The sequence below is a fragment of the Mustela putorius genome, unplaced genomic scaffold (assembly GCF_011764305.1).
Source record: "Mustela putorius furo isolate JIRA1106 unplaced genomic scaffold, ASM1176430v1.1 tig00003874_pilon_pilon_pilon, whole genome shotgun sequence".
NCBI lineage: Eukaryota > Metazoa > Chordata > Mammalia > Carnivora > Mustelidae > Mustela > Mustela putorius.
This window is the reverse complement of record NW_025422025.1, coordinates 33,897-59,770: the sequence shown is the minus strand read 5'-3', so window position 1 is coordinate 59,770 and position 25,874 is coordinate 33,897.

Below are 25,874 nucleotides of genomic sequence, written 5' to 3'. Positions count from 1 at the left end.
GTTCAAAACAGACTTTTTCAGGGAGGCCCTTTTGGACCACTCAGTTACAAAACCTCTTCTCAATCACTGCTCTTTTTAAAATGTGCTTATTTAGTTCAAATATGCATCACTATTAAAGAAAAACCAGTACGATTTTTTTCTTTTTAAAGTTGGCTTACCTATTATCTATCTCTCCCATTAAAATGATTCCTCTGGCTGGGGTTTTGTTGTGCTCATCTTAGGCCAGGCACTCAATAAATTGTCTCTGAATGATTGAATTGTTTGACTCCCTTGCTAGATTCTCAACTTCATGAGGCCAAGGATTGTTCTATTCAGTCCTTCTTTATCCTCAATGTCTTGTATATTGCAGTCACTTACGTGACTAAAAGGGAAAATCACAGAAAGAAAGAGTTAAAACTACAGAAAAACCCTGTAGGTTCAATAACACAAAGCTTTCTAAAATAATTTGGCCCAAGAATTGAATACTGGCTGCACTTTTGATTTTTTTAAAATGGTATTGAATTTTATTTAAATGGAAATACTTGAATGGTAGAATAATAAAAAAATATATAAAAGCAACTTGCTTCTTAAAGTAATAACTTTATTTAAGTATAATTTAGTTACCAAAAGACCCTTCATCTATTTAAGTCTACAATCCATTGTCAGCAAATGTATATAAGTGTGCAGCCATCATGACAGTCTGGTTTCAGAATATTACCATCACCTCAAAGAGCTGCCTTAATGTTCATTCAAATTATTTCCTTCTTCCATTTTCAGGCTTAGACAACTTTCCCTAATTTTTTTTTTAAAGATTATTTATTTATTTGACAGAGAGAGATCACAAGTAGGCAGAGAGGCAGGCAGAGAGAGGAGAGGAGGAAGCAGGCTCCCCGCTGAGCAGAGAGCCCGATGCGGGACTCGATCCCAGGACCCTGAGATCATGACCTGAGCCGAAGGCAGAGGCTTAACCCACTGAGCCACCCAGGCGCCCAACTTTCCCTAATTTTAAGTAATTTATATATTTAACATTTTTGGTGTTCTTCATATCTTCCTAATAACGGCATGGTGTGGGGTGCCTGGGTGGCTCAGTGGGTTAAGCTTCTGCCTTCGGCTCAGGTCATGATCCCAGGGTCCTGAGATCTAGCCCTGCATCAGGCTCTCTGCTCAGCAGGGAGCCTGCTTCCTCCCTGCCTCTCTGCCTACTTGTGATCTCCTTATACCAAATAAATAAATAAAATCTTTAAAAAAAAAGAATTATATAGGGCATCTCTTCTAGAAGCAAAATTTTCAAATGTCAAACATCTGAAAGCATAGAAGGAGAAGTAAGAGTGTGAATTGTACTTCAATGCTCTTTTCTTTATATTCAGCAAACAGCTTCATTCACACCTTTCCAATTTTTTCAACTCTTTTGACAAAGCCTTCAGAGGAGTTACTGCTGATGACAACCATCACAGCCTGACAGGAGAAATTTGATAAAGAAAAATAATAGCATGTTTTCCCCAAATTGTTAAGGATATGGTGAAGCTCTGTCGGATTCAAAGGAGGAATGTGCAATTCCATGCTATATATAATAACAACTTATTTTAATAGTGGCTTTGCAATTTTTCAGATATATCCATTTACTGAAACCACTATGAAATAAACAAAAACAAACAAATTAACAGGGGTTCGAGACAGGAATTATCTAATCTAAAAATAGCACATGTTCACAGAATACACAACACATATCCCAAGTACTACTATAGGTTTCAAGTAATAGTCAAAACAATAGTAAACATGATTCAGACCCTACCAGTCAAATCATAAATGGGACCTTAACTGTAAATCCTTATCTTTAGATCAAAGCAGGTAATTGGGTGCTGAAGATATATTATAGAACTAATATCTTATAGAACTCCTCTGAAATGAGGCATTTATTCCATCACTTTTCCTGCACAGCTGCTGACCCATGTTTTGGTTCCTGGAAATAGCTGCTACCCGGTCATACTTCTTAAAAGCACATATATTGATAACTCTACTCATTCCTCCATTCCTCTGTGACTGTCACTGTGTTAAAATGTGGAGTCAGCTGACTCACTTGTGGTGGTAATAAAGTAGATGAGTTTGCAAAGTATTTTGTTATTTCTAAAAATGCAAAAACCAAATTACATTGAAATCCTAAGGGGTGTTTTAGGGAGAGCTGTAGGATGTGGTTTCTTGTGTAATCCACAGAGATTAGCTCCAACACATATTTAAACTCTCCTCTAGGAGCAACCTTAGTGGTAAAACAAGAAGATAAACAGATGTATACACACCCTGGCACAAAATTATCACTTATGTTTGGCTTCCTAGTCTCCTCGTGTTACTTATTTATCTGAACTTCTCTCTGAAATCAGGGAACACAGAATCTCAATCAGTTGACATTTTTCTACTGAATTATCCAATAGTCTGATCATATCCCTAAGACTTTTTAAAATTATTTCACTCATAATCCCAAATCTGCTTTGCTTCCTCATCTTAGTACACTGTAATTTGATTTCAAAATGAGGACAGTTGTCAGTAATGCCACATTCATTAATCTATTTTACAATTCCATGTACTTAGAACTATGAAAATATGTTAATAACATCCATTCCAATAAGCCACCCTAAATTTATTATCATGAAACAAGACCTCAAGAAAAAGAATTCAAAATCATCCATGTATTTGTAATTTATTTCAATAAAGCCTTTATCAATAGACTTCCCTGTGCACATGGTGGTCAAATTGCTGGTGAAAACCAGCCAGATCTATTACAAGCTTTCTCATGGCTTCTAGGTAACCCAAGTGAGCCTTTATTGATACTGGGAAGGGATAAAGCAGGGAAGGGATAAACAGTGATGTAAGAATTGGCTAGACAAAAGTAATGACTCTCATTACAAAGTGAGTATTTTAAAGCAAAAGAGCCTGTTGGGAATATTGTTTTATAAAATAGTGGGTTTTTTTAAAAAAACCTTTAAAAATTCATTTAGTTAGCAAATAGTGTACCATTAGTTTCAAATGTAGATTTCAATTATTCATCCATAGCATATAATAGCTAATGCTCAGTACTTACTGTTATAGCTTCTTGAAAGCAGAATTTTAACCCACTGAGCCACCCAGGCGCCCTAAAAAAGCAGAATTTTAGATCATATTTTCTGATTACTTCCATGTAGTACAACACTTTCCTGCTAGCAACCTTCAAATCATACTGTTTGTTAGAGGAATTTCTTTAATAATAAATAAATAGGAATTTATTTAAATTTATAAATATATAAAATAAATAGGAATTTATTTAAATATTGCACACTGTTTCATTGTTCATAAATAAGGTGATGATATTATAGCCATTAGTTGGTAGCACTGATATATCACTTTCTTTTTACTTCTCAGTGCATTCTCTTTGCACAAAATAGATATATATTTTAAAAGAATCTGAATCTGTGGCAAACTTTTAAAAAACCTTATATAGTAAAGTTTATCATTTTAAGTAATCTCAATTATCTTCCTCAACTGTGATAGTATATCCTTCTATCTAGGCCAGATATTGTATGAGGGATTTGAAGAGACATACTTTTCTAAATTTTACTTTTCTCATCTGCAAAATGCTGATCATGATCCTACAATAAAATACACTTACAATTTTTTGATGAAAATTTATTTATTTATTTTAAGATTTTATTTATTTATCAGAGAGAGTGGGCGAGAAAGCAAGCACAGGCAGACAGAATGGCAGGCAGAGGCAGAGGGAGAAGCAGGCTCCCGGCTGAGCAAGGAGCCCGATGTGGGACTCGATCCCAGGACGCTGGGATCATGACCTGAGCCAAAGGCAGCTGCTTAACCAACTGAGCCACCCAGGCGTCCCTTTTGATGAAAATTTAATCTGTATAAACAATATATTTGCTGTAATGTGTGGTTCATGAAAAACATCTTATTTAATTATAAGCAACAACAGTATTAGAAATTAAGTAAATGTGTCTATAATATTTAAAGTTTTAACACATAATTCCAGTACTTTGCCTTATCTTCTCAAATCCCTTTACCACTTTCACTGACAGAGTCAAATGTACTTTTTCTACTAGTAGCCAGCTCTTTGTCTTTTGTCAGAAAGATGCCCTTGTGAATTATTTATAAGAGATATTAGCAATATTAATAATAATAATAAATAGCAATGAAAATGTTAAAAAAAGTTTTCTTAACTAATTAGGGTTCTTAGACATCAATTAGAGGAACCACCTCTGGCAAGCAAATTAATCTGCAAGACATTCCCAGAATTAACAAGTCAGTCAGATACAGGGTTGTCCGTAGACTGAAAGGTGAAGCAAAAGGACTAGGTTTGGAAAATAGGTAAAGACAGTGAAAAAAATGATCAAGTTTTTGGTCAAAATAAATTCTTAGGTGTCCTTTCAATGGAGTCCTGGGCATTATGTAGCAGAAACTCTAGAGATCATCTCAATCCATTGGAGTCACCCCGTTTATTAGCTTGCTATTGACAAAGTTATTTACAAACTGTAGAGCAAGAGGTTATAATGTAGAAAACTGATGGTAATGCACAAGATTCTTGTTAACAATAATGCAAGTTAGTGATTTTTCATTAGAAAACATAAATGCTATATCCCAAATTATGGGCCCAGAGCACTTCTGCTGCACAACTCTGCTTATATCCCAAATAACCATGTGAACTAGGTTAATATCTGCTTCTCTTATTAATTTTTGAATAAAAATTCTTGACACAAGTATTTTATAATTGTGTGATAATCATGCATTTAATTTCTTGGAGAACAAAACACACTTTGGCATAACTATGTTCTTTCACAGAACCAGCCTTGATAACACACTTCTATATGTTAGAAATGATGTAATAAATGTAGAATATTGGGCACTCGTTTGGTATTCTTTGCCATGTTTTGCACTATCTAAAAAGAGATCAGTGAACTTGGACTGGAGTTAGTAGACATGGAAGAAAATAAAATATTACAGAGAAGAATACTCTGTGGTCCACAACCTAAACGGGCTGGGATTCCCATCATTTGGATCCCTGTAGCTTTACAAAAGTCAATTAAATTTTTGTGTCTCCTATTAAAGGTGATTCCCCAGTACTTTTTCAAACATCTCTTGTAAAGTATTGTTTCCCAGAAAGAAAGGGATTTTGCACATGTATCTGCCTTTGTCTCTGGTCATGATCTCAGTCAGGATCCTGGGATCGAGCTCCATATCGGGCTTCCTGCTCATTAGGGAGTATACTTCACAATCTCTCTCTGCAGCTACCTCCCCCTGCCCCACTCATGCTCTCTCTCTAAAATAAATAAATACAATCTTTAATTTTTTAATTAAAAATAAGATAAATAAAATTTAAAAAAAAGTCTGGTCTTACTGCCCCACTTAGCTCCTTTTTTTTTGAGTTGTATTTAGGCAGCATGAGAGAAGATGAGGCTTTTTTTTTTTAAAAAGGAAATAATTGAGTTTCGTTAGGATTTAAGATCTTGTCTGCTAGACAAAAACGTAGGCTTTGTTAACATGTGAAAATTAACAAAAGAGAATAATATAGAATTCTAATAATTTTTGCAGAAATTAAAAATTTCCTCCAACCCAATTACATACAGACCCATTAAGTAAATTCATTCCAATGTCCCAAACCAACCTTTTCTAATAGTAATGCATCTGTGTAAACAGGGTCAACCCAAGGAATAAATAAATATTATTATTTTTTTCCTGTCTCTTCCACAGTCACATCTGGGTATATTGGTAGCAAGCCAATTATCTATCTTATAAGACATGATATCATAAGGAAGCGTATTCTGTACATTTGGAACAACTGAAAATCATTGTAATTTTATCTTGGTGCAGTAACTTGAGATGGCACAGTGTGGGTTATGAATATATATATATATATATATATTTTTTTTTTACTGGGAAGAAGAGATTATAGAGATATTGGTTATCCAAGAGAGATTGACAGGTGTTGAGAGTTGCCAGGTCAATATCCATCTAATTTTTCCTTTAATCTCAGAAAGCACTGAGGGATTGACAACAAGGAAACTTAAAACAAAATCAAATATTTTATTGTCTCTTTTCTAGTGATATTGTAACCATATGACAAAGTATCAGTCATACAAGCTATCATGCTCTTTTACCTCTATCTTTCTGCCAGAAATGTGGGCTTAATAGTGAGAACTCCAACAGCAATTTTTGCAACTGTGAATAAAAAGCCATGAAAACCTCTAAGATAGTTCACTTGACTTTCTTAAGACTCTGAACCAACACCAGAAAACACTCTCTGTAGTCTTCTTGTTAAATGAAAAATTATGGTTAAACAACTTTTGAAAGTCTACTACATACAGCAAAATGTAAATCTTAATTGAAATATGTCCTCTCAGCTGTGCTTAAGCAACTGAGTCCTGAGCTTTTCGGGTTTTCAGTCTGAAAGAGTACACCTCTGGTGCTCTGAAAGGGAAGAGAAAGGACACCCTGTTCTCCATATAAATTAAAGAAGATAAATCTGTGCATTTAAGTGGGCCATATAAAATTTATCAAGCAATTATCTCCTAACTCCTTCCTATCCAAATTACCTGATATGCTCTCCCTACTCCTTTATTCCACGTTACTGCCTTTTCCAGGATTCTGTCTCACATCACAACATGTCTTCTGTTATTTCCTTCTTGCAAGCTTGTTTTGTTTTCTCCATCTAAAAAAATCAACAATCATTGTGTATTTCAATTCCCACTTTCCTCAAATGCATTGATTCTTCTTATCTATTACTCTTTTCTCATACTCAGTGTCTTTGTCTTTATGGGGTTTGTACTTTGCTTTTCCCCATCCTTTACTGCAATTATATAATCAAATCTAATAACTTCTAATAACTTCTTAGAGAAAGTTAAAAATTCCTGCATAGCCACATGTGAACACAAAGTCACTGATATTTAGCAAACCTATAAGATAGTCAGACATCCATTCAATTTCTTTTTTTTTAAGATTTTATTTATTTATTTGACAGAGAGAGATGACAAGCAGGCAGAGAGGCAGGCAGAGAGAGAGGAGGAAGCAGGCTCCCTGCTGAGCAGAGAGCCCGATTTGGGGCTCGGTCCCAGGACCCTGGGATCATGACCTGAGCCGAAGACAGTGGCTTAACCCACTGAGCCACCCAGGCGTCCCTCCATTCAATTTCTTAACTGAGTCTCAAAGGCATCCTGAGTTCTAACCTAAACCTAAGTTCTACTTCTTACACGTTGTTATATGACCAAATTCTTTCAGTTCAGTATTTTGTAACATTTAAATATTAATCAATTGATGCTTTGTCTGTGTATTTCTATGAAAATAATTGGAATACTGTAGATTTATTGTTATATTTATAGATTTATAATCAAAGTTTCATCAGTTGAAGTTTTTGGAAATTTCAGATATAATTATTAACCTAAAATGATACTGCCTCAAATCCCTCTGATATCAAGGCCCAACACCTGATTATAGCCAAACCTGTGGTGGATAGTTCCATGGGAAATTGCAGTTACTTAACACTGATAGCATCTCATGTTCCCGCTCTCATTTTAGAATGTGTCCAACACAACCCAAAAGTGTAGGAGGAGAGTTAATGTCCTCTGAGGACAGCTCTCAGTGAAGTGGAAATAAGAATCATAGATAAAATTGTCAGTTTTCAGGTCTTCATGAGGACAACTTAAAGAAGTTTCTCAGGACCTTTCAGTAAAAGCAAGCCTTCATTTTCTTTCAACAACAATTATATCAACAATGTACCTCTTTGACAAAGTTGCTTCTTCACTGTATCACTTTCCCATTCTTTTCTACCTTGGATAATCTCCCAGATAAACTAACAGTACTCAAATCCTTTGTCCTACACTTTGCTCTCAGGATAAATGGAGCCAAAAGACTTAGATTAATATCAAGTTCTGAATGGGATCTTAGAGGTATTTCTGTCCAGATTTTCATAAACCTAGAGACCTTTGAATTATCAGGCTATAAATAAGTTCTAAATGGAGGGGGCAAAAGCAAAAAGTAGAAATTTTTATGTTTGATTTTTAATCATGATTAATTGACTTTATTGATTATTAAAAATACTAACATTATAAAAGTGTGGATCTTTGTAAAACAATGTCATAATGTAAGAAATAAGTTGCATAGACCTTTTGAGAATATTAAACCAAGTGTTCAGGTGCCATCTAATTTCCTGTTTAATCCAGAACTTTGGTGTGCATTATCTTGAGGAATAGGATTTTGAAGTCCAGACAGACTAACAGAAAACTGATCCAAATGTGTGTGTTTATATTTCTGCTTTTGTTGTAAAAATCAAAGTGTGATTGCTGGTTTAAAATGGTAAAACTAATAATGTTCATGGACTCTATTAAAAATTTTCTAATTGTATGGGAAGAATCCAATAAACATAGAATTAATTGATTTGCAAATCCTCAAAGAGCTACAGGATCAGGTAGTGGTATGTTCTGATTCAACAGCATCATAATGCAGCATTTTATATGTGTGGCTAATGGATATTTTCATGAATGTTTGCTAGCTAGTCAGCCAATACAGAGAAATATTAGGTAGGGTAATTACTCACAGTTGTGTTTAATAAAATGAGAGAAAATTATCAAATGACACTACTAATAATAATCCTATAGCAGGCTAAATAATTCAATGATAATTACAAGTATTAATCTAGCTTTCTTCCCTGATTATGACTCTTCTCTCCTTTATCATAATGGGAGTAGCAGATTGTCTGCAATGAATTGTGAAAACCCAGCAGTGACTTTGGCAGTGAAAGCCTCCCATCAATTTTGATAGGTTAAAATGATTCTGGATGGTCTTGAGCAAATGTGTCAATTTTTTTTTTTTCTGTGTATGTCATAAAAGAAAGAAGCAATAGTAAATTCTTGCTGTTATTCCATGGAGCCAATAAAATCATACTGCCAACAAGAGGCTGTTGACACCGTAAGTGTGGTTAACTGTCTTGAAATACTAGGCCTCGATATAAAATTCCAATATTTCACATAACCTCTTTTTTTTTTAAGAAAAAAACAAAACAACTATACTGCTTACATTTAGGGCCCTGCTGTTGTGTAACTATTTTTGAACATATCTACTGTAAGTGTATATATATATATATTTTTTTCTGTGCAATAAATTCATTTAGAGATAAATTTGGATTGCAAATTATTTTGGGGGAGGCATGGTATTTGTGGCTAGTCTTACAAGTAAAAAGGACTAAAAGAAAGAAGAAAAACATTTTTTATTACAGCCTATTTACATCTGTCCAAAGTACTTATTTACTATGATACTGACTAATGTATAATACTGGACACAAAGAAAGAAGTGAAATGAGTTATAATTCAGTCGAAGTATAGCTGGCCATTTTAAAACTTACCACTGAATCTTTCTGGTATGAAATGTGATATCTGGCAATCTGGTCCAGTTCATTACATCAGGTCATTTGTATGTTCTTATTACCATTTTGATAGCATAGCTCATTTAATAACCCAGACATTTTACAATGGAACTATGATGCATGTATTTTCAAAAGTATAGACATACATGAAGCTATGAGTTCAAAAAAGATGAATGTCCGTAGTACCATATAGACTCAACAAATAAAAGTGTCCAAGGCTCTGAGTGAGATTTATGAATATTGTGTAAGTTTAGACCAACATGTGGTTTTGATATAAATAATCTGTTCTTAAATTAGAATTACAGTCGTTGAGTACAGTGTTGAAAATGGCAGATAGATTTTAGCTATCTTTGCTCACTAGGGAAAATGGAAAAATGTTTAGTTTGGTCAGATTTTCACTTAACTTCTGAAAAATCTTACGTTTGAGAGAACCCTTCTGAAATAAGAATCCTTAAAGACATAACCGCTTTGGCACAAGTTTTCAAGAAACTTGTTTATGTTGTAGACAATTATATGGCACACGTACTGTTCTAGATGTTTCATGCCAATAATATGTAAGCCATACCAAGGCTACATATACATATAGAGATGTTCCTCAGCTTACAACGGGGCTATGTACAGAGAAACATATAAAAAATTGAAAATGCATTTAATACCCCTAAACTATCAAATATCATAGCTTACCTTAAGCTTATTTAAACATACTCAGAACACATACATTTGCCTGCATTTGGGCAAAATCTATCTTAAGCAAAGCCTATTTTATAACAAAGTATCAAATATCACATGCAATTTATTAAATATTACACCAAAAACAAAGAAGAATGGTTATATATAGAATGGTTGTAAGCATATCAGTTGTTCACCCCTGTAATCTTCTAGCTGACTGGGAGCTGTGGCTCACTGCCCCTGCCCAGCATCACAAGACGGCACCATACCACATGTCACTGGCCCTTTTTATAAAGACCCAAATTCAAAATTCAAAGTACAGTTTCTACTGAATCACTTTCACTTTCACATCATTGCCAAATATATCGTAAGTTGAATCATTGTAAATCAGGAGCCATCTGATTTGAAAGTTAAATCACAGTCACCCGTATACACACAAAAAAAGGCCTTCATGTAGGGCCATCTATGTATCTCTAAACAACATAGCATGACATATCAACGGCAAAAAATGGATGTGAAGGGGACAATTGCTTTGCGTCAGTACTCTGAGCAGTAACATACATGGCCTTACTCACCTAGCAGAACTCCAGAGCTAGCTGATGGCAAGGAATTTTACAAATGTTTGCTGAACAACTTAAGCACTATTATTTTTAAATTAGTGTGCATATCTGTTTTCTAAAGATATGTTAATTTATTTTATTGACTTATTACAAAACCAAATAATTTCCTCTTATTTAAGTGGCAGGTAAATAGAATTCTTTTTAATTTAAATCAAATGGCTTTTTAGGGAACATATACTAAAAATTCTGAAACTTGTATTGCTTATGAATCTTTTATTGGAATCTTTATCAAGTTGTATTTTTCAAATTTTTCCTAAATAATCTTCAATGAATTGAAAATATTTTTTGGATTTTATTCAAGGCTATTAACACACAATTTCACTTTGTTAAATATAGTGCTAAATGTTCAATCAAAACGTTGTGTCTTTTTTTTCCACTACCATATCCTCCATCTACTGACTGGATTCTCTCCCCAACTAGCACATATATACCATTGTCTATCTTTAGGATAAGTAAGGGAAATCTTTTGTCTTTATTCTATTCCTCGCATGCTTCTGAACTTGTTGAATTTTAATATAGTCACACCATAAGCATCACATATTTGATTCCTCTTTCAATAGTAAACAGTGCACAACCAGAGCATACCTTCAAAGCTATCAATAGACTTACTCTGATATATTATTTTGGTATTTTTGTAAATTAAAATAATTAAATTATAGAACAAGAGTTTCAGGTGGTAGGTGTTGTAAGTTTTACCCAAACTGACTTTTGTCAAACTCGTTTTTGTCATCATATATATCAAGTAGTTTTCTCAGGTTTATATTTAGAATATCCTTGTATAATGAATATTTACACTGATATCTAGTATAAAAATCTTGCAATTTATTTTAGAAACATTAAGATATTGAAATTTAATCTATTTCTTTAATTCATTAAAGACATTTTTGGCTTGTTTCCAGTACTTTCTTACTGGTTAAAAAAATGAATTTGAAGTAGTCTGAATTTCATTATTATATGGCACTTTCCCTTTGATGAATACAAAGACGATATTCTATATTAGCTATCTGAGAAGAATTTATTTTTTAATTTTATTTATTTGTGAGTGAGAGAGAGCACAAGCATGGGGAGCAGCAGGGTGAGGGAGAAGCACACTCCCAGCTAAGCGGGGAATCTGTTGCAGAACTGAGTCCCAGGACCCTAAGATCATGACCTGAGCTAAAGGCTCAGGCGTTTAACTGACTGAGTCACCCACGTGTCCCAATCTGAAAATAGTTCTGTATCTTATTCCTATTAATATGCAGTTTAAAGTCTAGGTGATTAACTTAATATTTTAGTGGCTATTACATAGATAGCACTATGTTCCAGGCAGAGAGTAAGAAAGAAATATTAAATCAACCATATTCTATGCATTCTAAATGAAAATAATTAATGAATGATAATAAATCCTTCTATTTATGGAATATCAACTCATAAGCTTTCCTCCATATGAACAATGCCAAATACCAGAATAAAGGGTCATCTAATACAAATAAAGGATAGAATTCAAGAATTCTGGTAAGCCATTTAATTTTGAAAAATGGTGCTATATTGTTGCTGAGTTCTAGTTTTCAGTTACATAATATCTGATAAGTGTAGAAGTAACATGAGTGTTATGTGAGATGAGAAATGGTAAATAATTAAGATATTTTTAAAAGTACAGATAAATACAAATTGTAAACATAGCATTATGGAGGAATAAAAATAAATGATAGCTACACACTCTAAAGTGAATAAATCTTGGAAAGTTAGTAGAGAAGTAAAACAAGGGCAGTGCAAAAAGTATGGTACATTTTTATGAAGTTCAAACAAATTCTGTGAAACCATAGATGGACTTAAAGATACTATTATGTATCAAATATTGTAAAAATTAAGCAAGGAAATAGCAAACATAAAATAACCAAAGCATACAAACTTGGGTAGATACAATAGGTGTGATCATGTTCTACTTCATAAAGAGATGAGTTAATAGATAAATAAAAGTAACTAGACTTTTTAGAAGTTAATAAAACTTTGCCTGTTATTTCTTAGTAATATAAAATATATGGTTTTCTAACAAAAACGTTCATCTTCAAAATATTTAAAAATAAATTTCAGGCTACTCATAAGGTTCTATATACTTTTCCACTGAAGGAAAAGCTGGTTGTTGTAGTTGTAGTTGTTTGTTTGTTTTAGTCTCCTCCTAATTTTTATTATTATAATGTGGAATGAGGAATGTTAGATTGAAAAGTGAATTATTTTATAGACAAAAATCATTACTTGATTCACCTCCTGGTACAGCAGATGGAACTCCTGAAAATATGCCCTTTTGCCTTATGGAAGAGTAACAGTTATGCTTACTTCTGAAACATACTTGGTGGTTGCCCTAAATAGTGACACCATAGTAAACATTTTGAATATTTGCAATTAATTTTTATAGTCATAGGGCTCCAAAAGGAACTGCTGGTATCTTCACAGGTATTTCAATAAAGCTAAAAGTTGCCTGACTGTTTAAAAATATTAACAAGGCACAAAACATGGCAGAAGTACTGTCCTCAGATATTATTTTTTTCCATATGCTCCTGATTCCAGACATGAAAGTTATTTTTTAAAATTTTTGTTATTAAAGATTTTATTTATTCATTTCACAGAGATCACAAGTAGGCAGAGTCAGGCAGAGAGAGAGGAGGAAGCAGGCTCCCTGTTGAGCTGAGAGCCCGATGTGGGACTTGATACAAGGATCCTGGGATCATGACCTGAGCCGAAGGCAGAGGCTTTAAACCTCTGAGCCACCCTGCGCCTGCATGACAAGTTATTTTTGATAGATATATATAGAATGTATTTTCCAGTTATAAGAAAAATGGTTCTGCTATTTTTAACCTTTTAAAAAAATTACATAATTTTTTTAAATTAAAATTTTATTTTTTATTGTTTTACTTTTCTTTTCTTTTTTTAAAGATTTTATTTATTTATTTGAAAGACAGAGATCACAAGTAAACAGAGAGGCAGGAAGAGAGAGAGAGAGAGAGGGAAGCAGGCTTTCTGCGGAGCAGGGAGCCCAATTCAGGGCTCGATCCCAGGACCCTGAGATCATGACCCGAGCCAAAGGCAGCAGCCCAAACCACTTAGCCACTCAGGCGCCCCAATGTTTTACTTTTCAATATACTACTTAGAATATAAAACCTATTCCAGTTGGTAAGAAGTTTACCATTTAAAAAATGGTAATTTTCTCATTGTGTCTTCCCCTCTCATTGCTTTATTTTGAATAAAAAATTTCACAATAAACATAACTGATGCTTTCCTTTTGATAGTCCCTCTGTTGGTCATATTGTATATGAGCTATGACAATAAGTTTTACAAAATTTATTCATGTTTGTTGATATGTTTTATCATAACTAATTTTTCCTCCCTTATCTAGATTTCCCAGCTTTCAGACAGGTGGACACTTCAATAAACCATACCCAAGGGATGTATCAAGTACTTCTTAGACATCTCTCAGATCCTTGAGGTCTCATTTTGCTTAATATTAACAAACTTATTTTAAAGTTTATATGGAGAGGCAAAGACTCACAATATTCAACATAGTGTTGAAGGAGAACAAAGACTGAGGACTGACTTCAAAGTTTACCATAACGATAGGGCGCCTGGGTGGCTCAGTGGGTTAAGCCTCTACCTTCAGCTCAGGTCATGATCCCAGGGGCCTGGGATCGAGTTCCGGATAGGGCTCTCTGCTCAGCAGAGAGCCTGCTTCTCCTTATCTCTCTCTCTGTCTGTCTCTCTGCCTATTTGTGATCTCTCTCTCTGTCAAATAAATAAATAAAATCTTTTAAAAAAAGTATACCATAACGATAATTGTAAGCAAGATATTGTAATACCACAGAAAGACTAGATTAAAGGAGCAGAATATATATTATCAATTATATTTTATATTTAATATAAAAGCAAAAGCAATACAAGAGAGCAAAATACAATCTTTTAAACAAATGGTTCTGGAGTAATGGTGAAGCTAAATGTAATAATATAAAATAAAAATAAAATAAAAAAATAAAATAAAATAAATCCAGGCTGATATAATACACTCTTCACAAAAATTAACTCAGATTGGATTATAAACCTAAACATGAAACATGTAGAAGGTAATATGGAAGAAAATTTAAATGACCTTGGTTTTGGAAATAACTTTAACTACAAAAGCACAAGCACTGAATTTAAAAATGTCTACTCTGTGAAACAATGCAATGAGAATGAAAAGGCAAAGCACAGACTATGAGAAAAAATTTGCAAAATACACATCTGGCAAAGGACTGTTAATCAAAAATACACAAAGACCCCTTAAAACTCAATAATGGGGGAAAAACCTGATTAAAAATGAGCCAAAGACCTTAGCAGATACCTCACAAAAGAAAATATTACAGATGGCAAATAAGCATATAAAAAGGTGCTTCACATCATATGTCATCAGGAAAATGCAAATTAAAACAAAAAAAAGACACCAGTACATACCCAGAATCCAGAACACTGACAACAGAACACGAAATGTTGGTGAGGATGTGGAGCAACAGGAATGTTCTTCCATGTCTATTGAGAATAAAGAATGGAAAACAACTTGGCAGTTTCTTACAAAACTAAACATATTCTTGCCAGATGATTCAGCAGTAGAAGTTCTTGGTATTTATCCAAAGAAGATGAAATCTATACCCACAAAGATGTCTATAGCAGTTTTATTCATAACTGACAAAAGCTTGGAAGCAACCAAGATATCCTTCCATAGGTGAAAGGTCAAATAAAGTGTAGTACATGCAAACAATGGAATATTATTTAATGCTAGAGAAATGAATTTCCACACCATGAAAAGATATGGATATAAATATTTAATAAATATATGATTTTAGGCTTCTACCAGTCTATCAATAGTATTAGTATATTTTAACAGTGAATGCTCAGCATTCATGAATTTACCTAATAAAATATTTTGGGTTCAATATTTTAAATACTTCAACCTCTATGATTATATACTAATAATTTTGAATTGGGGTAAATAAACCTTAATTTTTTGTAACTTGTTTCTTATTGCAAAAGAGCTCAATGAAATTATAGAAAATAAAAATTTACAAAAAAAAGTTTAGTTTACTATTGCCAAATAATTTAAAACTTTACCTTATATTCAAATACATATATTTTTCTAAATTGATTTATATGCTACTAAAACCAAAAACTTTTAGTTATATTAGATTTCATATCATGCAATCAATGCCAGAAAGCCATCTGGCGATGACTTGTCGTAAATAGAGTTAAGATGGGTGTTATTACAATGCAAGATGGAAACAAAGATAGTGTTACATAACTTTTCTGTTTCGATCAAGTTACTAATCTACAAAAGGCTTTTATCGGTGACAGACTTGGGAATTTAACCAAACTTTTAAACTAGCATGTGCGACTCATTCCTAGAAAACAACACAATCAATAACACTTTATTTAGATTAAATCATGACTATTTCTCCATTTGAATAAAAAAGGTAGCAACCCCAATAAGTTTATTGAACAGGAAAAGTTGAAATGCTATAATGCTCCTAAGGAATTAAATGATCCAGTCATGAATTACAAAAAAAGGATATAAATTACCAAAGTGTTTGTATAATTGGAATGTACACTGCCCATTATCGTTCAATAGTGTTGGCTTGTACAAGAACTCTATAAAAGAACTCCACTTCTAAACCATGGAAAATATGTTCCCTTTCCCCCTATATACAACTATTAAGCCATTCATTTAGCTTTTAAAATATCCACTTAATACAGGCTTTTTACTCATTTGAACAGGCAGCAGGGCTCTATTCTTATTGCTTACATCTGAAGGATAGACTTCTAGCGTAAGAGGTAAAGCCCATAAAGGAGCCCAATAATAACAACAAAATACAGTTTAGTGAGCCCTTACAATCTGCCAGCTACCTTTCTGAGAATACTTCAATTAATAAAACATATAAATTAGCTGACCAAAAAGAACTTACATTCTTTTGAAATATAATAGTGAAATAAACCAATAATAGAGGGGCACCTCTGTGGCTCAGTCCATTGAGTGACTGCCTTTGGCTTGGGTGATGATCTCAGGGTCCTGGGATGTAACTCCCCAGCAGGCTTTCTAGGCAGTGGGGTGTTTTCTTCTCCCTCTGCGCCCCCTCCCAATTCTCTCTCTCTCTGTCTCCAATAAGAAAATAAACCAGTAATAGAATAATGATTGATGGTTGATGGTGATAAGTGTTACAAAGAAATACAAGAAAGGTAAAAGCCATTGGAGAATGCTGGGAGGAAAGTTAATTTTATTTTGTGTTGGGTGGTTATATCTCATTTATGAGATGTTTTTTGCACAAAGACCCAGGAAGTGAAGGAGAATGTTATACAAATATTAAAGGAAAAGATTGCTCTAGGCAGAGCAAGTAAGTATATAGACTTTGTGTGAGCAGCTGGTCTGTTACTTTTGAGGAAAAGCAAGGAGGCCAATGAGGAGTTCATAGTGGTGGAGAGAGGAAGAACGTATTGATGCATGACCTTCTAGTACATTGAAACGCAATCAGTTTTTATTTAATATGAAAGGGGAAGATACCAAAAGACTTTCAACAGCAGAATAAAATCATCTGACTTGATTTTTAGGTTAAGTTGCTGTACCAAAATAAATTTGCAGGGAGAAAGGAGTGCAGTATGTGTGGAAGTGGGGTTATCAATCAAGTCAATAATTCAGGAACATATGATGGTGTTTTTAGCATGCTGGGTGGTAATAGAAGTGGTGAGGTATGGTTTTTATTTTGTATATATTTTGATGGTGAATATTCTGGTGAACAGGATGGAGTATGTGCAGGACAGACAATATCAACATTTATTTTGCCTACACAAACAGAAGGGTGGAGTCTTCATTCCCTGATATGGAGAGAACTCTGAGTTCAAATGTTCTTTCTGATTAAATGGCATAGTGATGATGAGGATTTAGTCAGACAGTGAAAGAGAGCAGTAAGCATAGTGTTAAGCGGTAAAACGTTATAATATATTTGAACATCAAAAAACGTTGTGTTGGATTATCTGTTTATGTGAGTAAGTAAATAAATAAAGCTTCCTGGGGTTCTGATAGAGGTAAAGAAGACTACTATATGATCCAAAGGGGCACGTGCACCAAATGTTTATAGCAGCAATATCCACAATAGCCAAACTATGGAAAGAACCTAGATGTCCATCAACAAATGAATGGTATATATATATATATATATATATATATATATATATATATATATATATGATGGAATACTACGCAGCCATCAAAAGAAATGAAATCTTGCCATTTGCGATGACATGGATGGAACTAGAGGGTATTATGCTTAGCAAAATAAGTCAACCAGAGAAAGACACTATCATATGATCTCCCTGATATGAGGAAATGGAGGTGCAATATGGGGGACAGGAAAAGAGTAAATGAAACAAGATGGGATCGGGAGGGAGACAAACCATAAGAGACTGTTAATCTCACAAAACAAACTGAGAGTTGCCGGGGGGGTGGGTAGGGTAGGGAGAGGGTGGTGGGGTTATGAACATTGGGGAGGGTATGTGCTTTGGTGAGTGCTGTGAAGTGTGTAAACATGGCGATTAACAGACCTGTACCCCTGGGGCTAATAATACATTATATGTTAATTAAAAAAAAGTAGAAGACTAGTATAAATCAAATGCTATGGTTTTCAGCAAAGAGTGTGTAATCAGGCATATTTTATTAAAGTAACCAAGTAAAATGATGGTCGAAAATTGGAATAACAGAAAACATAAAAATCAGAGATTTTCAAAAGAGATATGGGACAGTGTAGAGAATATAGTCAATATTATAATAGTGTTATATGGTGACAGATGGTGGCTATATTTGTAGTGATCATAGAATAATGTATGGAGATATTGAAAACCTGAAACCAAGGTAACACTGAATATCAACTATACTTAAGTAAAAGAATAGTAAAAATAAAACATTTTAATTTAAAAAGATAAAAAGAGGGAGAAGAATTTGAAAAGTGAATTTCAAAAAGAGTAAAGATGAGGCTAAGACATACTCTGAACCTTGAGGAAAACACCATTTTGAAAATTCTTCCCATTTTGAGAAAACTCCAATGAATCAATACCATAAAAGAACCCATTTCAACTGAGAGATGTAATGAATGCTCAAGAAATAATTTTATGACAGGATAATTCTTCCCTATGAAACAGCATACAGAAACCAGGGGAAACACCTGGAAGCAAAATAAACTATACTGAAAATAAGAATTAGGAAAAAGATAAATGATGAAAGATAAGAAAATTAGACCTGCGACAGAGACCTAGTGAAGAAAATTTTTAGCTTGTGGTTTAATGTTTTTGAGGATAATTTAGAGTTCATAACTGCCTTGAGGCAGGCTGGTTGTAGGCAGTTTAGGCAGACCCCTAAGACAGGCCTACTTTGGGCAGGTGGTGTTGGAGAAGGCCATTGGGCTGGACAAGGACAAATCCAACCATTTGACTAAAGTGTCTGTGAAGATGTTGAAGTCAGATGCAACAGAGAAAGACCTGTCAAACCTAATCTCAGAAATGGAGATGGTGAAGATGATTGGACAGCACAAGGACACCATCAACCTGCTGGGTCCGGCACACAGGATGGTCCTTCGTACACTCTCATGGAATATGCCTCCAAGGACAACATACAGGATTACCTGCAGGCCCAGAGGCCTCCTGACCTGGAGTACTGTTACAATATCAGCCACAATGCAGCAGAGCAACTCTCCTCCAAGGACCTGGTATCCTGTGCCTATCAGGTAGCCTGAGGCATGGAGTACCTTGCCTCAAAGAAGTGCATACACCAAGACCTGGCCACCAGGGAATTGCTGGTGACAAAGGACAACATGATGAAGATCTCAGACTTCAGCCTTCCCAGAGATATCACCACATCAGTTACTATAAAAAGACAACCAACAGTGGACTGCCTGTGAAGTGGATGGTCCCTAAGGCCATGTTTGACCAGATCTACATCCACCAGAGTGACTTCTGGTCTTTTGGGGTGATCCTGTGCAAAATCTTCACTCTGGAAGCCTCCCATATCCTGGAGTGCCTGTGGAGGTGGTTTTCAAGCTGCTGAAGGAGTCATTTGATGGATAAGCCAATAAGTGCACCAGAGAGTTATACACAATAATGAGGGGTGGCTGGCATGTGGTACCTTCAAGCTGATGGTAGGAGACCTGGATCATACTGTGGCCTTAACCACCAACTAGGAGTACCCGGACCTGTCCTTGGCCCTGGAACAATACTGTCTATGCTTTCCCAACACCCAAAGCTCCACCTGCTCCTCAGAGAATTCCACCTTCTCTCATGTGCCGTTGCCCAGGGAAGCCTATCTGCCCTGACACCCAGCCCAGCTTGCCAATGGTGGACTCAAATGACTAGTATCCCTATTACTCCTGTCCAGATTCCGTCATAAGCTGTAACCCTTACCCCCCACCCTCCCTGCAAGACTCACTGCCTTCTCCTTTGTCCCTTTCCTACTGGCAGGAGCCAGCTGCCTACATGAGGTCTTCACCCCTTGAAGTTCACCTCTCTTCCCCTTCCTCTTCCTCCTCCTTACAACCTGCTCATGAAAGAAAGGCACAGAGAGGCAGGTACTTGCTCGTGGATACTTCCTTCCCTCCCATATGTTGGACCAAGACCCCTCCCTGGCATCTGGTACTGACTGGACGTCGAGGGAGTGGGATATGAGGCATGCCAGTGAAAGGTGTGGGAGCTTTCCTGTTTTGGTTTTGTCTGCCTAGCATAACATGTAAGACTGAGTTCTGGTGGCAGGGACCTAGTCCTTGGGGCTATAGCACTAGCGAGGGGAGGTTAACTGCTCTGGGCCTTGGCTAAGAGCAACCCCTGCTCCAGAGATATGGTGCCAAGGACTTATTAATTTTGATACTAATTTGCTTTGCTGACCAAATACCTGGTATCCAAAGATGGGAAGGCAAAGACTGGAAGCAGTGTTGTGACCATGGGGTCCAGCCCCAAACTATGAATAAAACACAAAATGTATAAATCTGAGTAAGAATATATTTACACACCTTTTTAAATAGGTTGTTATCAAAGATTTAATCAATGGGTAATATGCGCCTCGTGGCTGGGAAGCATCAGTTGCCATATATTAAAACAAAGAAAAGAGGTGTCTGGGTGGCTTCCTCCATAAGTGTCCCTTCTTTTCAGGTCATTATCTCAGGGTCCTGGGATGGAGCCCCCCATCAGGCTCTCTGCTCAGTGGGAAACCTGCTTCTCCTTTTCCCTCTGCCCTGCTTATAGTTCCTCTTCCTGTCTCTCTGTCTGTCAAATAAATAAAATATTTAAAAAAAAGAAAGAAACAAAATGTTTTTAAAAGGTCTTTTTTTTTTTAATTTTCTAGGCGTGCCTGGGTGACTCCGTTGTTTAAGCAGATGTTTGCCTTTGGCTGAGGTCATGATTCCAGTGTACAGGGATCCAGCCCTGCATGGGACTACTTACACCCCAAGGAGCTTGCTTCTTCCTTTCCCTTTGCATGTGATTACCCCTGCTTGTGTGCTAACTCTCTCTCTCTCTCGCTGTCAATAAACAAAATAAAATCTTTTACTAAATAAATAAATAAAATTCTAAACCTACTTTCAATTTAGGTCCCTTAACAAAAATTTGTACTGATTCATTAAAAAAAAAATAAAAGATAATTTAGAAAAATGCTTCCAGTTCTAAAAAGCTGTTTATTTTTTTCAGGATTAAATATAGAAGTGATTTATAAAGTAAAGGAAAAAATATGCTATATTAACTCTAATCACACTATAACTTTGGTGGTTATATCAAGATAATAAAAAGTGATTTTAAAGCAAATTTCATTATCAGACATAAAGATCAAGTCAAAATTACAGAAGAGTAAATGGATGAATTCATCAGGGAGTATCATAATTCTTGACTTTTAATACTTAATAACAGATTTGGGGATATATAGGGAAAAAATAAGAACAAAAATCATAACTTCTACCTTAGAAAAGAAATGGAAAAAAAAATGCAACACCTTTATTTTAAGATTATATAGACAAATGGTCATCAAATTGGTAAGATATGTAAGACTTGAACAAAATTATCAACTAACTAGATATGCTTGATATTACAGAACACTCCCAACAGCTGCAAACTACATATATCTTAAGCCATGATTTTCTTTGCAAAGGTCAACATTGATAATGTTCTATTCATACCTCCGTGTACCAGGAAAGAAGTAGCATATTTCTTGAAAGACACAGCTATCAAAGCTCCATTGAGAAACCGTAAAGATGGAGAAGGGATTTGCAACTTATATATCTGATAATGGACATCTACTCTGATTATTAAGAAATGAATAAAAATAAAAAACCTTACTAATAACCAAACAGAGTATCCAATTTTACATGTAAAGAAAATTATTGAAGAGACATGTCACCAAAAGGATATAAGCACATGACAAATTTCTCAACATTTAGATATTAAAGAAATACAAATTAAAATCATGAGACATGCTTACATATCTATTAGAATGGCTAAATTTATAAAAGCTAATTGTACTTCGTCTGAGCTAGATTGAGAAGCAACAAAAAAACCAAACTGTTGTTGACATATATCATGATACCACCACTTTGGAAAATAGTTTGAAATTTTTTTTAAATGCAAAATATGTTGCAGTTACACAAATAGCCATTTTAATTCTAGGCATTTAACCAAGAGATTACTATTCAACATCAAAATGAACTATTTACAATTGGAGATTCTCAAAGTAATCATGCTGAGAAAAGAAAAGCCAGGCAATGAATAGTATATACTGTGTGATTCCATGACTATAAAAAAATCTAGAAAATACAAATTTATATATAGTCACAGTCATCAAATATATTGGTGTGATTTTAGTGCCTTCTTCTGTTGCCCATAGATTCCTACACTTGGATCTCTGAGCATTTGTTACACCATGTGAAAATATGAACTCTTTTTCTGTATTCTGTCTTACAAGAAAAAGAATCCTTGAAATTTTATGGACATTTGAACTCTCAGTTATTAGCAGAAATTCTATCACACAGTAAGTTTCCAAATATAAAAGCCAGAGTTTTACAATGACTTCTAAGCTTTTACATGATCTAGCCACTCATTTAACCTCTGTGACCTCTTTCCCTGCTACTCTTCAGTCCCTCACAGTGGCCTCCTTGCTATTCCTCAGATATGCCAGGCACGATCCAACCTTATGGCCTTCAAGATAGCCAATTCCTTTGTCTGGAGTGACCTTATAGCTGATAGTTCTGGGCAAATTCATCACCTTTCCATACCTTTGTTCAATTGTCAGCTTCATTGTAACTACCCTGATCTTCCTATTAAAATTATTAACTCCCCATCCCCTGCCTAGCAACCTTGATTTTTCTCACCCTTATCTAATTTTTCTTTTTCCCCATTGTACTCATCATTTTTGAATACACTATGCAATTTCTGTTAAGGCTTATAGCTTTTAATTGTCTCACACTTTAAAATAAATGTTCTACAAAGCCAAGTATTTCATTTACCAGTGTAGTCTGAAGTAATATCTGCCATATAATAGGTTCAATAGACAATTGGTAAATTTCAGAAAAAATTAATGTTGAGAGTATACTGAATTTCATAAGTCATTTCAATATTTTTTTCCAAAAAATAAACTACGTAAAACATACCTTAAATTTACTTTCAAAATATTTTATAGCATATAATGGACAATATACATAAGCCTTAAAGAATCAATCATATAAATAACCATTTTATACCTACTTAAAAATTGCATAGTACCATACTTTTAGATCCTCTCTGAATGCTCTAAAATAACCCTTCAAAGGAAATACATTTTTAAAAATAACAGATTTTTTTGGCAAATAATTTAATAAAATAAAAGTTTCATTCATCTATGTAGATCATAATAAATGTTTTTAATAAGCATGAAATTATAACTCTGAAGTGTGCTAAAATGAAACCACCTGCTAAGGGTGAGAGAACAAAAATAAACATCATTTTTCCAAATAAGAGGAATTTATTACCTTTGAATCAAAGCATGTGGATTTGTTCAAACTGGCAATAAAGGAATATGGAAACACAAACCATAGAATGTCATATTTTAGATTTCTAAAAGACTTCAAAGTGAAGAGTATACATTTTTTAAATGCTACATAATGCTACATAATGACAAGATGACAGGGTGTGACAAATAGCATTTTAAAAGCTCTACTCCTAATGGAACGGAAGGTGTCATTTCCCTATAATTTTATATATGTCATTAATTTACTATATCTGGATACAACATATTACCAAACAGATGTTCATCAAAGACTAAATCATTTTTAATGGAACATAATATTTTGAACCTACATCTATCAATCATTTTTTCGATCTAACATTTATAGTCTCGCTAAACAATTTATCAGTTGTCGACAAAATTAAAAAAAAATAGGATAAATAGTCGTGTTTGGAAAAGTAGATTTTCTTTGAAATTTGCATTTAAATGAAAATATTTGCTGATATTTTTAAAACTTTAAATGTAATTTTATATATATCTGACCTATCAGATGATATAAAATTTTTGGAGAAAATATGACATATTTTTTGATCTTGGTTGAAGGTATTTATAAAGAGCAACTGTTTGTATTATTTGTATTGTGATATCTTAGTTAATAAACATGAATAACTAGTATAAAATATGATTTTTTTAAATTTTATTTTTTACTTGACAGAGATCACAGGAAGGCAGAGAGGCAGGCAGAGAGAGAGGAATGGAAGCAGGCTCCCTGCTGAGAAGAGAGCCCACTGTGGGACTCAATCCCAGGAACCTGAATTCATAACCTGAGCCGAAGGCAGAGATTTTAACCCACTGAGCCACACAGGTGCTCTAAAATATGTTCTTTTTTTATATAGAATTATAGTTCTTGCAAAAATATGGAACTAGCTGGAACTGAATGCCTCCTTCAAAGTCAGCTCTGGAGAAATTATGCAAGTGTAATATAGAACTATTTCGAATATGAACCAAAAACAAAGAAATGATGATACATTCCTTAAAAAGACTGAAAGTTGCTCTTGACTGGTATGTTTCAAGCTCTATTCCTGGTTTGAGGACAGTTTTTAACAGGCCTGTCACTGTAGAAATCAGCTGGATGTTTAGAGGCTATCATAACTGTGCAAAAACCTTGAAGGGTTAAAGACTTGAAAATTCTTTAGAGAGATCAGCTCCCTAAGGCATTATTAATCCACACATTATCCTCCAAACAATTAAGACTGATGGATGAGGGGCACCTGAGGGGCTCTCTCATCACGTGGGTGGTGGCTTGAGCCTCTGCCTTCATCTCAAGTCATGATCTCTGGGTCCTGGGATCCAGCCCCACATCAGGCTCTGCTCAAAAGGAAGCCTGCTTCCCTCCCTGCTTGCCTGCCTCTCTGCTTACTTGTAATCTCTCTCTCTCTCTCTCTGTCCAATAAATAAATAAAATTTTTTAAAAAAGGCTGATGGATGATAAATTATGAAAACTGCTCCCTCCAAATGATGCTTCTTTATAAGGATTTAAGAATTTAAAATTGTAAGTATTTAAAATTAAAACTTGATTGTAGGATTTATCTTATAGTATAACATCAAGTGAAGGCAGTTATTATTACATCTGAAGTATTTGTGATTCTGAATTCTTGGCCTCATTAGTAAATTTATTTTTAAATTCTCCCATGGAGTGGTGATTGGCCCTCAGTCTTTCATTCATGTACATCGTTGGGTCAAATGAGATGTGTGTGCCCAGAACTATATATAATCTTCTTTGTATTTCACTGGAGATGGCATTTCTGAGTTGTGTTCAATTTAATTTGGACAGATGTTTTAATAGTCACTTCTAGAGTTGGCCCTGGAGAATATCTTCCTTTTTTTTTTCTCTTCCCGATTCTCTGAAAAACCCTGACTAATTCACATTATCACAGTGATATCACAATTCAAGTTTTTCCAAACACTATAGCTGCAAAATAGAAGGAAGCTTCTCAGAATGTAATGCTATTGTGAATGATTGAGAAAGAAAACATTATTATAATTAAGCTACCAGGTTTCAAAGTATTTTATTGTTGCTTAGAAAATCCTAGCATACCCAGACGTTACAGAGATTTGATGATCCTAAGAGGACCTGAACTCATGGACCAAAATAACTATGCACATAAAAAGTACAATTACATACCTAAAAAAGATGATGTGGTTAACTTTATACGGCAATCCA